The sequence below is a fragment of the Narcine bancroftii genome, chromosome 3 (assembly GCF_036971445.1).
Source record: "Narcine bancroftii isolate sNarBan1 chromosome 3, sNarBan1.hap1, whole genome shotgun sequence".
Lineage (NCBI taxonomy): Eukaryota > Metazoa > Chordata > Chondrichthyes > Torpediniformes > Narcinidae > Narcine > Narcine bancroftii.
The window spans coordinates 311,098,676-311,113,350 of NC_091471.1; positions in this window are offsets into that span (position 1 = coordinate 311,098,676).

Consider the following 14,675-nt stretch of genomic DNA (forward strand, 5'->3'; position numbering starts at 1 on the left):
GAAACAAAGGGAGCATGGGGTATACATTGGAAAAATTGTGGAACCATGGGGAACACTGAAGAGCAGAGGGGAACCAAGGGAGCAGGTGCAACGGATTGGAAAAAGTGGGGAATCGCGAAGGACAATGCAGGACAGAGGGGAAAGAAAGGGCACAGGGGGAACGGATTGGAAAAAGTGGGGAACTGTGGGGAACACTGCAGAACAGAGGGGAACCAAAGGGAGCAGGGGGAACAGCTCGGAAAAGTGGGGAACCGTGGGGAACACTGCAGAATAAAGGAGAACCAAACGGAGCAGGGGGTACAGATTGGAAAAAAGTGGGGTATCGTGGGGAGTTCTGCAGAACAGTGGGGAACCAAAAGGAGCAGGGGGAATGGATTGGAAAAAGTGGGGAACCGTGGAGAACATTGCAGGACAGAGGGGAAACAAAGAGAGCAGGGCGAACTGATTGGAAAAAGTGGGGAAACGTGGGGAACACTGCAGGACAGAGGGGAAACAAAGGGAGCAGGGTGAACAGATTCGAAAAAGTGTGCAACCTTGGGGAACACTGCAGAATAGAGGGGAACTAAACGGAGCATGGGGAACAGATTGGAAAAAGTGCAGAACCATGGCGAACACTACAAAACAGTGGGGAACCAAAGGGAGCAGCGGGAACGGATTGGAAAAAGTGGGGAACCGTGGGAAACACTGCAGAACAGAGGGGAACGAAATGGAGCACGGCGAGCATATCGTAAAGAAGTTGAGAAGTGGGCAACACTGCAGAACGGTGGGGAATCAAAGGGAGCAGGGGGATCAGTTTGGAAAAAGTGTGGAGCAGTGTGGAAAAATGCAGAAGAGTGGGGACCCAAAGGGAGCAGGATGAACAGATTGGAAAAATTCGGGAACCGTGGAGAACACTGCAGAACACAGGGGAACAAAAGGGAGCAGGGGTAACGGATTGGAAAATGTGGGGAACTGTATGGAAAACTGCAGAATAGAGGTGAACCAAAGGGAGCAGGGGGAACAGCTTGGAAAAAGTGGGAACTGTGGGGAAAACTGCAGAACAGAGGGGAGCCCAAGGAGCAGGGGGAGCAGATTGGAAAAAGTGGGGAACGGTGGGGAATATTGCAGAAAAGAGGGGAAGCAAATGGAGCATGGGAACAGTTTGGAAAAATCGGGGAACCGTGTGGAAAAATGCAGAACAGTGGGAAACCAAAGGGAGCAGGGGGAATGGATTGGAATAAGTAGGTAACCATGGGGAACACTGCAGGACAGAGGGGAACCAAAGGGAGCAGGGGGAACGGTTTGGAAAAAGTGGGTAACCGTGGGGAACACTGCAGAACACTGCAGAACCAAAGGGAGCAGGGGGAACAGCTCGGAAAAGTGGGGAACCTTCGGTAACACTGCAGAATAAAGGAGAACCAAACGGAGCAGGGGGAACAGATTGGAAAAAGTGGGGAATCGTGGGGAGTTCTGCAGAACAGTGGGGAACCAAAAGGAGCAGGGGGAATGGATTGGAAAAAGTGGGGAACTGTGGAGAACATTGGAGGACAGAGGGGAAACAAAGGGAGCAGGGCGAACTGATTGGAAAAAGTGGGGAAACGTGGGGAACACTGCAGGACAGAGGGGAAACAAAGGGAGCAGGGTGAACAGATTTGAAAAAGTGTGCACCTTGGGGAACATTGCAGATAGAGGGGAACTAAACGGAGCATGGGGAACAGATTGGAAAAAGTGCAGAACCATGGCGAACACTGCAAAACAGTGGGGAACCAAAGGGAGCAGCGGGAACGGATTGGAAAAAGTGGGGAACCGTGGGAAACACTGCAGAACAGAGGGGAACGAAATGGAACACGGCGAGCATATCGGAAAGAAGTTGAGAAGTGGGGAACACTGCAGGACAGAGGGGAACCAAAGGGAGCAGGGGGGAACGGATTGGATAAAGTGGGGAACTGTGAAGAACAATGCAGACAGAGAGGAACCAAAGCGATCACGGCGAACAAATTCGAAAATAGTGGAAAAGTGGGGAATACTGCAGAATAGTGGGGAACCAAAGGGATCGGGGGAAACAGATTGGAAAAAGTGGGGAACAGTGTGGAAAAATGCAGAAGCTTGAGGAAACAAAGGGAGCATGGGGTGTACATTGGAAAAATTGTGGAACCATGGGGAACACTGAAGAGCAGAGGGGAACCAAGGGAGCAGGTGCAACGGATTGGAAAAAGTGGGGAATCGCGAAGGACAATGCAGGACAGAGGGGAAAGAAAGGGCACAGGGGGAACGGATTGGAAAAAGTGGGGAATAGTGGGGAACACTGCAGAACAGAGGGGAACCAAAGGGAGCAGGGGGAACAGCTCGGAAAAGTGGGGAACGGTGTGGAAAAATGCATAAGAGTGGAGAAACAACGGGAGCAGGGTGAACGTATTGGAAAAAGTGGGGAACTGTTTGGAACACTGCAGAACAGAGGGGAACCAAAGGAGCACGGGGAAGAGATGGGAAAAATTGGGAAACAATGGAGGACAGTGCAGCTCGGAGGCGAATCAAAAGGAGCATGGGAACAGATTGAAAAAAATGTGGAGAACCATGGGGAATACTGCAGAACAGAGAGGACCCAAAGTGAGCAGAGGGAAGAACTCGGAAAAGTGGGGAACCGTGGGGAACCAAAGGGAGCGGGGGAAACAGATTGGAAAAAGTGGGGAACAGTGTGGAAAACGCAGAAGAGTGAGGAAACAAAGGGAGCAGGGGGAACTGATTGGAAAAAGTGGGGAACTGTGGGGAAAACTGCAGAACAGAGGGGAGCCCAAGGAGCAGGGGGAGCAGATTGGAAAAAGTGGGGAACGGTGTGCAAAAATGCAGAAGAGTAGAGAAACAACGGGAGCAGGGTGAACGGATTGGAAAAAGTGGGGAACAGTGTGGAACACTGCAGAACAGAGGGGAATCAAAGGAAGCAGGGGGAACGGATTGGAAAAAGTGGGGAACCGTTCGGAACACTGAACAACAGAGGGGAACCAAAGGAGCACGGGGAAGAGATTGGAAAAATTGGGAAACCATGTAGGACAGTGCAGGATGGAGGGGAACCAAAGGGATCAGGGGGAACAGATTGGAAAAAGTGAGGAACTGTGGGGAACACTGTAGAACAGAGAGGAACCAAAGAGAACACGGCGAATAGATTGGAAAAAGTGTGGAACCGTGGGGAACACTGCAGGACAGAGGGGAACCAAAGGGAACAGGAGGTACAGGTTGGAAAAAGTGGGGAACCGTTGGCAAACACTGCAGAACAGTGGGGAACCAAAGGGAGCAGGGGGAACAGATTGCAAAAAGTGGGGAACAGTGGGGAATATTGCAGAAAAGAGGGGAAGCAAATGGAGCATGGGAACAGATTGGAAAAATCGGGGAACCGTGTGGAAAAATGCAGAACAGTGGGAAACCAAACGGAGCAGGGAGAACGGATAGGAAAATGTGGGGAGCCGTGCGGAACACTGCAGGACAGAGGGGAACCAAAGGGAACAGGAGGTACAGGTTGTAAAAAGTGGGGAACCGTTAGCGAACACTGCAGAACTGTGGGGAACCAAAGGGAGCAGGGGGAACAGATTGCAAAAGGTGGGGAACAGTGGGGAATATTGCAGAAAAGAGGGGAACCAAATGGAGCATGGGAACAGATTGGAAAAATTGGGGAACCGTGTGGAAAAATGCAGAACAGTGGGAAACCAAAGGGAGCAGGGAGAACGGATTGGAAAAAGTGGGGAACCGTTCGGAACACTGCACAACAGAGAGGAACCAAAGGAGCACGGGGAAGAGATTGGAAAAATTGGGAAACCATGGAGGACAGTGCAGGACGGAGGGAACCAAAGGGAGCAGGGGGAAAAGATTGGATAAAGTGGGGAACTGTGGGGAACATTGTAGAACTGAGGGGAACCAAAGAGAGCACGGCGAACAGATTGGAAAAAGTGTGGAACCGTGGGGAACACTGCAGGACAGAGGGGAACCAAAGGGAACAGGAGGTACAGGTTGTAAAAAGTGGGGAACCGTTAGCGAACACTGCAGAACAGTGGGGAACCAAAGGGAGCAGTGGGAACAGATTGCAAAAGGTGGGGAACAGTGGGGAATATTGCAGAAAAGAGGGGAACCAAATGGAGCATGGGAACAGATTGGAAAAATCGGGGAACCGTGTGGAAAAATGCAGAACAGTGGGAAACCAAAGGGAGCAGGGAGAACGGATTGGAAAATGCGGGGAACCGTGGAGAGCACTGCAGTACAGAGGGGAACTAAAGGGAGCAGGGGGAACGGATTAGAAAAGTGGGGAACTGTGTGGGAAAATGCAGGACAGAGGGGAACCAAAGGGAGCAGGGGGAATGGATTGGAATAAGTGGGTAACCGTGGGGAACACTGCAGGACAGAGGGGAACCAAAGGGAGCAGGGGGAACGGTTTGGAAAAAGTGGGTAACCGTGGGGAACACTGCAGAACACTGCAGAACCAAAGGGAGCAGGGGGAACAGCTCGGAAAAGTGGGGAACATTCGGTAACACTGCAGAATAAAGGAGAACCAAACGGAGCAGGGGGAACAGATTGGAAAAAGTGGGGAATCGTGGGGAGTTCTGAAGAACAGTGGGGAACCAAAAGGAGCAGGGGGAATGGATTGGAAAAAGTGGGGAACCGTGGAGAACATTGGAGGACAGAGGGGAAACAAAGGGAGCAGGGCGAACTGATTGGAAAAAGTGGGGAAACGTGGGGAACACTGCAGGACAGAGGGGAAACAAAGGGAGCAGGGTGAACAGATTCGAAAAAGTGTGCACCTTGGAGAGCATTGCAGATAGAGGGGAACTAAACGGAGCATGGGGAACAGATTGGAAAAAGTGCAGAACCATGGCGAACACTGCAAAACAGTGGGGAACCAAAGGGAGCAGCGGGAACGGATTGGAAAAAGTGGGGAACCGTGGGAAAAACTGCAGAACAGAGGGGAACGAAATGGAACACGGCGAGCATATCGGAAAGAAGTTGAGAAGTGGGGAACACTGCAGGACAGAGGGGAACCAAAGGGAGCAGGGGGGAACGGATTGGATAAACTGGGGAACTGTGAAGAACAATGCAGACAGAGAGGAACCAAAGCGATCACGGCGAACAAATTCGAAAATAGTGGAAAAGTGGGGAATACTGCAGAATAGTGGGGAACCAAAGGGATCGGGGGAAACAGATTGGAAAAAGTGGGGAACAGTGTGGAAAAATGCAGAAGCTTGAGGAAACAAAGGGAGCATGGGGTATACATTGGAAAAATTGTGGAACCATGGGGAACACTGAAGAGCAGAGGGGAACCAAGGGAGCAGGTGCAACGGATTGGAAAAAGTGGGGAATCGCGAAGGACAATGCAGGACAGAGGGGAAAGAAAGGGCACAGGGGGAACGGATTGGAAAAAGTGGGGAACTGTGGGGAACACTGCAGAACAGAGGGGAACCAAAGGGAGCAGGGGGAACAGCTCGGAAAAGTGGGGAACCGTGGGGAACACTGCAGAATAAAGGAGAACCAAACGGAGCAGGGGGTAGAGATTGGAAAAAAGTGGGGTATCGTGAGGAGTTCTGCAGAACAGTGGGGAACCAAAAGGAGCAGGGGGAATGGATTGGAAAAAGTGGGGAACCGTGGAGAACATTGCAGGACAGAGGGGAAACAAAGAGAGCAGGGCGAACTGATTGGAAAAAGTGGGGAAACGTGGGGAACACTGCAGGACAGAGGGGAAACAAAAGGAGCAGGGTGAACAGATTCGAAAAAGTGTGCAACCTTGGGGAACACTGCAGAATAGAGGGGAACTAAACGGAGCATGGGGAACAGATTGGAAAAAGTGCAGAACCATGGCGAACACTACAAAACAGTGGGGAACCAAAGGGAGCAGCGGGAACGGATTGGAAAAAGTGGGGAACAGTGGGAAACACTGCAGAACAGAGGGGAACGAAATGGAGCACGGCGAGCATATCGTAAAGAAGTTGAGAAGTGGGCAACACTGCAGAACGGTGGGGAATCAAAGGGAGCAGGGGGATCAGTTTGGAAAAAGTGTGGAGCAGTGTGGAAAAATGCAGAAGAGTGGGGACCCAAAGGGAGCAGGAGGAACAGATTAGAAAAATTCGGGAACCGTGGAGAACACTGCAGAACAGAGGGGAACAAAAGGGAGCAGGGGTAACGGATTGGAAAATGTGGGGAACTGTGGGGAAAACTGCAGAACAGAGGGGAGCCCAATGAGCAGGGGGAACAGCTTGGAAAAAGTGGGAACTGTGGGGAAAACTGCAGAACAGAGGGGAGCCCAAGGAGCAGGGGGAGCAGATTGGAAAAAGTGGGGAACGGTGTGGAAAAATGCATAAGAGTGGAGAAACAACGGGAGCAGGCTGAACGTATTGGAAAAAGTGGGGAACTGTTTGGAACACTGCAGAACAGAGGGGAACCAAAGGAGCACGGGGAAGAGATGGGAAAAATTGGGAAACAATGGAGGACAGTGCAGCTCGGAGGGGAACCAAAAGGAGCATGGGAACAGATTGGAAAAAATGTGGAGAACCATGGGGAATACTGCAGAACAGAGAGGACCCAAAGTGAGCAGAGGGAAGAACTCGGAAAAGTGGGGAACCGTGGGGAACCAAAGGGAGCGGGGGAAACAGATTGGAAAAAGTGGGGAACAGTGTGGAAAACGCAGAAGAGTGAGGAAACAAAGGGAGCAGGGGGAACAGATTGGAAAAAGTGGGGAACTGTGTGGAACACTGCAGAACATAGGGGAATTATAGGGAACATGGAGAATAGATTGGAAAAAGTGCGGGACCGTGGCGAACACTGCAAAACAGTGGAGAACGAAAGGGAGCAGAGGGAACGGATTGGAAAAAGTTGGGAACCGTGGGAAACACTGCAGAACAGAGGGGAACGAAAGGGAGCAGGACGAACATATCGGAAAAAAGTAGAGAAGTGGGGAACACTGCAGAACAGTGGGGAATCAAAGGGAGCAGGGGGATCAGATTGGAAAAAGTGGGGAACTGTGTGGAAAAATGCAGAACAGTGGGGAACCAAAGGGAGCAGGAGGAACAGATTGGAAAAAGTCGGGAACCGTGGAGAACCCTGCAGAACAGAGGGGAACCAAAGGGAGCAGGGGTAACGGATTGGAAAATGTGGGGAACTGTATAGAAAACTGCAGAATAGAGGGGAACCAACGGGAGCAGGGGGAACAGATTGGAAAAAGTGGAAACTGTGGGGAAAACTGCAGAACAGAGGGGAGCCCAAGGAGAAGGGGGAACAGATTGGAAAAAGTGGGGAACGGAGTGGAAAATGCAGAAGAGTGGAGAAACAACGGGAGCAGGGTGAACGGATTGGAAAAAGTGGGGAACAGTGTGGAACACTGCAGAACAGAGGGGAATCAAAGGAAGCAGGGGGAACGGATTGGAAAAAGTGGGGAACCGTTCGGAACACTGAACAACAGAGGGGAACCAAAGGAGCACGGGGAAGAGATTGGAAAAATTGGGAAACCATGGAGGAGAGTGTAGGACGGAGGGGAACCAAAGGGAGCAGGGGGAACAGATTGCAAAAAGTGGGGAACTGTGGGGAACACTGTAGAACAGAGAGGAACCAAAGAGAGCACGGCGAACAGATTGGAAAAAGTGTGGAACCGTGGGGAACACTGCAGGACAGAGGGGAACCAAAGGGAACAGGAGGTACAGGTTGGAAAAAGTGGGGAACCGTTGGCGAACACTGCAGAACAGTGGGGAACCAAAGGGAGCAGGGGGAACAGATTGCAAAAAGTGGGGAACAGTGGGGAATATTGCAGAAAAGAAGGGAAGCAAATGGAGCATGGGAACAGATTGGAAAAATCGGGGAAACGTGTGGAAAAATGTAGAACAGTGGGAAACCAAAGGGAGCAGGGAGAACGGATTGGAAAATGTGGGGAACCGTGGGGAGCACTGCAGTACAGAGGGGAACTAAAGGGAGCAAGGGGAACGGATTGGAAAAGTGGGGAAATATGGGGGAAAATGCAGGACAGAGGGGAACCAAAGGGAACAGGGGGAATGGATTGGAAAAAGTTGGTAACCGTAGGGAACACTGCAGAACACTGCGGAACCAAAGGGAGCAGGGGGAACAGCTCGGAAAAGTGGGGAACCGTGGGGAACACTGCAGAATAAAGGAGAACCAAACGGAGCAGGGGGAACAGATTGGAAAAAGTGGGGAATCGTGGGGAGTTCTGCAGAACAGTGGGGAACCAAAAGGAGCAGGGGGAATGGATTGGAAAAAGTGGGGAACAGTGGGGAATATTGCAGAAAAGAGGGGAAGCAAATGGAGCATGGGAACAGATTGGAAAAATCGGGGAACCGTGTGGAAAAATGCAGAACAGTGGGAAACCAAAGGGAGCAGGGAGAACGGATAGGAAAATGTGGGGAACCGTGCGGAACACTGCAGGACAGAGGGGAACCAAAGGGAACAGGAGGTACAGGTTGTAAAAAGTGGGGAACCGTTAGCGAACACTGCAGAACAGTGGGGAACCAAAGGGAGCAGGGGGAACAGATTGCAAAAGGTGGGGAACAGTGGGGAATATTGCAGAAAAGTGGGGAACCAAATGGAGCATGGGAACAGATTGGAAAAATTGTGGAACTGTGTGGAAAAATGCAAAACAGTGGGAAACCAAAGGGAGCAGGGAGAACGGATTGGAAAAAGTGGGGAACCGTTCGGAACACTGCACAACACAGGGGAACCAAAGGAGCACGGGGAAGAGATTGGAAAAATTGGGAAACCATGGAGGATAGTGCAGGACGGAGGGGAACCAAAGGGAGCAGGGGGAAAAGATTGGATAAAGTGGGGAACTGTGGGGAACATTGTAGAACTGAGGGGAACCAAAGAGAGCATGACGAACAGATTGGAAAAAGTGTGGAACCGTGGGGAACACTGCAGAACAGTGGGGAACCAAAGGGAGCAGGGGGAACAGATTGCAAAAAGTGGGGAACAGTGGGGAATATTGCAGAAAAGAAGGGAAGCAAATGGAGCATGGGAACAGATTGGAAAAATCGGGGAAACGTGTGGAAAAATGTAGAACAGTGGGAAACCAAAGGGAGCAGGGAGAACGGATTGGAAAATGTGGGGAACCGTGGGGAGCACTGCAGTACAGAGGGGAACTAAAGGGAGCAAGGGGAATGGATTGGAAAAGTGGGGAAATATGGGGGAAAATGCAGGACAGAGGGGAACCAAAGGGAACAGGGGGAATGGATTGGAAAAAGTTGGTAACCGTAGGGAACACTGCAGAACACTGCGGAACCAAAGGGAGCAGGGGGAACAGCTCGGAAAAGTGGGGAACCGTGGGGAACACTGCAGAATAAAGGAGAACCAAACGGAGCAGGGGGAACAGATTGGAAAAAGTGGGGAATCGTGGGGAGTTCTGCAGAACAGTGGGGAACCAAAAGGAGCAGGGGGAATGGATTGGAAAAAGTGGGGAACAGTGGGGAATATTGCAGAAAAGAGGGGAAGCAAATGGAGCATGGGAACAGATTGGAAAAATCGGGGAACCGTGTGGAAAAATGCAGAACAGTGGGAAACCAAAGGGAGCTGGGAGAACGGATAGGAAAATGTGGGGAACCGTGCGGAACACTGCAGGACAGAGGGGAACCAAAGGGAACAGGAGGTACAGGTTGTAAAAAGTGGGGAACCGTTAGCGAACACTGCAGAACAGTGGGGAACCAAAGGGAGCAGGGGGAACAGATTGCAAAAGGTGGGGAACAGTGGGGAATATTGCAGAAAAGAGGGGAACCAAATGGAGCATGGGAACAGATTGGAAAAATTGGGGAACCGTGTGGAAAAATGCAGAACAGTGGGAAACCAAAGGGAGCAGGGAGAACGATTTGAAAATGCGGGGAACCGTGGAGAGCACTGCAGTACAGAGGGGAACTAAAGGGAGCAGGGGGAACGGATTGGAAAAGGGGGGAACTGTGGGGGAAAATGCAGGACAGAGGGGAACCAAAGGGAGCAGGGGGAATGGATTGGAAAAAGTGGGGAACCGTGGAGAACATTGGAGGACAGAGGGGAAACAAAGGGAGCAGGGCGAACTGATTGGAAAAAGTGGGGAAACGTGGGGAACACTGCAGGACAGAGGGGAAACAAAGGGAGCAGGGTGAACAGATTCGAAAAAGTGTGCACCTTGGGGAACATTGCAGATAGAGGGGAACTAAACGGAGCATGGGGAACAGATTGGAAAAAGTGCAGAACCATGGCGAACACTGCAAAACAGTGGGGAACCAAAGGGAGCAGCGGGAACGGATTGGAAAAAGTGGGGAACCGTGGGAAACACTGCAGAACAGAGGGGAAAGAAATGGAACACGGCGAGCATATCGGAAAGAAGTTGAGAAGTGGGGAACACTGCAGGACAGAGGGGAACCAAAGGGAGCAGGGGGGAACGGATTGGATAAAGTGGGGAACTGTGAAGAACAATGCAGACAGAGAGGAACCAAAGCGATCACGGCGAACAAATTCGAAAATAGTGGAAAAGTGGGGAATACTGCAGAATAGTGGGGAACCAAAGGGATCGGGGGAAACAGATTGGAAAAAGTGGGGAACAGTGTGGAAAAATGCAGAAGCTTGAGGAAACAAAGGGAGCATGGGGTATACATTGGAAAAATTGTGGAACCATGGGGAACACTGAAGAGCAGAGGGGAACCAAGGGAGCAGGTGCAACGGATTGGAAAAAGTGGGGAATCGCGAAGGACAATGCAGGACAGAGGGGAAAGAAAGGGCACAGGGGGAACGGATTGGAAAAAGTGGGGAACTGTGGGGAACACTGCAGAACAGAGGGGAACCAAAGGGAGCAGGGGGAACAGCTCCGAAAAGTGGGGAACCGTTGGAAACACTGCAGAATAAAGGAGAACCAAACGGAGCAGGGGAACAGATTGGAAAAAGTGGGGAATCGTGGGGAGTTCTGCAGAACAGTGGGGAACCAAAAGGAGCAGGGGGAATGGATTGGAAAAAGTGGGGAACAGTGGGGAATATTACAGAAAGGAGGGGAAGCAAATGGAGCATGGGAACAGATTGGAAAAATCGGGGAACCGTGTGGAAAAATGCAGAACAGTGGGAAACCAAAGGGAGCAGGGAGAACGGATAGGAAAATGTGGGGAACCGTGCGAAACACTGCAGGACAGAGGGGAACCAAAGGGAACAGGAGGTACAGGTTGTAAAAAGTGGGGAACCGTTAGCGAACACTGCAGAACAGTGGGGAACCAAAGGGAGCAGGGGGAACAGATTGCAAAAGGTGGGGAACAGTGGGGAATATTGCAGAAAAGTGGGGAACCAAATGGAGCATGGGAACAGATTGGAAAAATTGGGGAACCGTGGAGAGCACTGCAGTACAGAGGGGAACTAAAGGGAGCAGGGGGAATGGATTGGAAAACTGGGGAACTGTGGGGGAAAATGCAGGACAGAGGGGAACCAAAGGGAGCAGGGGGAATGGATTGGAATAAGTGGGTAACCGTGGGGAACACTGCAGGACAGAGGGGAACCAAAGGGAGCAGGGGGAACGGTTTGGAAAAAGTGGGGAACCGTTCGGAACACTGCACAACAGAGGGGAACCAAAGGAGCACGGGGAAGAGATTGGAAAAATTGGGAAACCATGGAGGACAGTGCAGGACGGAGGGAACCAAAGGGAGCAGGGGGAAAAGATTGGATAAAGTGGGGAACTGTGGGGAACATTGTAGAACTGAGGGGAACCAAAGAGAGCACGGCGAACAGATTGGAAAAAGTGTGGAACCGTGGGGAACACTGCAGGACAGAGGGGAACCAAAGGGAACAGGAGGTACAGGTTGTAAAAAGTGGGGAACCGTTAGCGAACACTGCAGAACAGTGGGGAACCAAAGGGAGCAGTGGGAACAGATTGCAAAAGGTGGGGAACAGTGGGGAATATTGCAGAAAAGAGGGGAACCAAATGGAGCATGGGAACAGATTGGGAAAATTGGGGAACCGTGTGGAAAAATGCAGAACAGTGGGAAACCAAAGGGAGCAGGGAGAACGGATTGGAAAATGCGGGGAACCGTGGAGAGCACTGCAGTACAGAGGGGAACTAAAGGGAGCAGGGGGAACGGATTGGAATAAGTGGGTAACCGTGGGGAATACTGCAGGACAGAGGGGAACCAAAGGGAGCAGGGGGAACGGTTTGGAAAAAGTGGGTAACCGTGGGGAACACTGCAGAACCAAAGGGAGCAGGGGGAACAGCTCGGAAAAGTGGGGAACCTTCGGTAACACTGCAGAATAAAGGAGAACCAAACGGAGCAGGGGAACAGATTGGAAAAAGTGGGGAATCGTGGGGAGTTCTGCAGAACAGTGGGGAACCAAAAGGATCAGGGGGAATGGATTGGAAAAAGTGGGGAACCGTGGAGAACATTGGAGGACAGAGGGGAAACAAAGGGAGAAGGGCGAACTGATTGGAAAAAGTGGGGAAACGTGGGGAACACTGCAGGACAGAGGGGAAACAAAGGGAGCAGGGTGAACAGATTCGAAAAAGTGTGCACCTTGGGGAACATTGCAGATAGAGGGGAACTAAACGGAGCATGGGGAACAGATTGGAAAAAGTGCAGAACCATGGCGAACACTGCAAAACAGTGCGGAACCAAAGGGAGCAGGGGGAACAGCTCGGAAAAGAATGGAACCGTGGGGAACACTGCAGAATAAAGGAGAATCAAACGGAGCAGGGGGAACAGATTGGAAAAAGTGGGGAATCGTGGGGAGTTCTGCAGAACAGTGGGGAACCAAAAGGAGCAGGGGGAATGGATTGGAAAAAGTGGGGAACAGTGGGGAATATTGCAGAAAAGAGGGGAAGCAAATGGAGCATGGGAACAGATTGGAAAAATCGGGGAAACGTGTGGAAAAATGTAGAACAGTGGGAAACCAAAGGGAGCAGGGAGAACGGATTGGAAAATGTGGGGAACCGTGGGGAGCACTGCAGTACAGAGGGGAACTAAAGGGAGCAAGGGGAACGGATTGGAAAAGAGGGGAAATATGGGGGAAAATGCAGGACAGAGGGGAACCAAAGGGAACAGGGGGAATGGATTGGAAAAAGTTGGTAACCGTGGGGAACACTGCAGGACAGAGGGGAACCAAAGGGAGCAGGGGGAACGGTTTGGAAAAAGTGGGTAACCGTGGGGAACACTGCAGAACACTGCGGAACCAAAGGGAGCAGGGGGAACAGCTCGGAAAAGAATGGAACCGTGGGGAACACTGCAGAATAAAGGAGAACCAAACGGAGCAGGGGGAACAGATTGGAAAAAGTGGGGAATCGTGGGGAGTTCTGCAGAACAGTGGGGAACCAAAAGGAGCAGGGGGAATGGATTGGAAAAAGTGGGGAACAGTGGGGAATATTACAGAAAGGAGGGGAAGCAAATGGAGCATGGGAACAGATTGGAAAAATCGGGGAACCGTGTGGAAAAATGCAGAACAGTGGGAAACCAAAGGGAGCAGGGAGAACGGATAGGAAAATGTGGGGAACCGTGCGGAACACTGCAGGACAGAGGGGAACCAAAGGGAACAGGAGGTACAGGTTGTAAAAAGTGGGGAACCGTTAGCGAACACTGCAGAACAGTGGGGAACCAAAGGGAGCAGGGGGAACAGATTGCAAAAGGTGGGGAACAGTGGGGAATATTGCAGAAAAGTGGGGAACCAAATGGAGCATGGGAACAGATTTGAAAAATTGGGAAACCGTGTGGAAAAATGCAAAACAGTGGGAAACCAAAGGGAGCAGGGAGAACGGATTGGAAAAAGTGGGGAACCGTTCGGAACACTGCACAACAGAGGGGAACCAAAGGAGCACGGGGAAGAGATTGGAAAAATTGGGAAACCATGGAGGAGAGTGCAGGACGGAGGGGAACCAAAGGGAGCAGGGGGAAAAGATTGGATAAAGTGGGGAACTGTGGGGAACATTGTAGAACTGAGGGGAACCAAAGAGAGCACGACGAACAGATTGGAAAAAGTGTGGAACCGTGGGGAACACTGCAGGACAGAGGGGAACCAAAGGGAACAGGAGGTATAGGTTGTAAAAAGTGGGGAACCGTTAGCGAACACTGCAGAACAGTGGGGAACCAAAGGGAGCATGGGGAACAGATTGCAAAAGGTGGGGAACAGTGGGGAATATTGCAGAAAAGAGGGGAACCAAATGGAGCATGGGAACAGATTGGAAAATTTGGGGAACCTTGTGGAAAAATGCAGAACAGTGGGAAACCAAAGGGAGCAGGGAGAACGGATTGGAAAATGCGGGGAACCGTGGAGAGCACTGCAGTACAGAGGGGAACTAAAGGGAGCAGGGGGAACGGATTGGAAAACTGGGGAACTGTGGGGGAAAATGCAGGACAGAGGGGAACCAAAGGGAGCAGGGGGAATGGATTGGAATAAGTGGGTAACCGTGGGGAACACTGCAGGACAGAGGGGAACCAAAGGGAGCAGGGGGAACGGTTTGGAAAAAGTGGGGAACCGTTCGGAACACTGCACAACAGAGGGGAACCAAAGGAGCACGGGGAAGAGATTGGAAAAATTGGGAAACCATGGAGGACAGTGCAGGACGGAGGGAACCAAAGGGAGCAGGGGGAAAAGATTGGATAAAGTGGGGAACTGTGGGGAACATTGTAGAACTGAGGGGAACCAAAGAGAGCACGGCGAACAGATTGGAAAAAGTGTGGAACCGTGGGGAACACTGCAGGACAGAGGGGAACCAAAGGGAACAGGAGGTACAG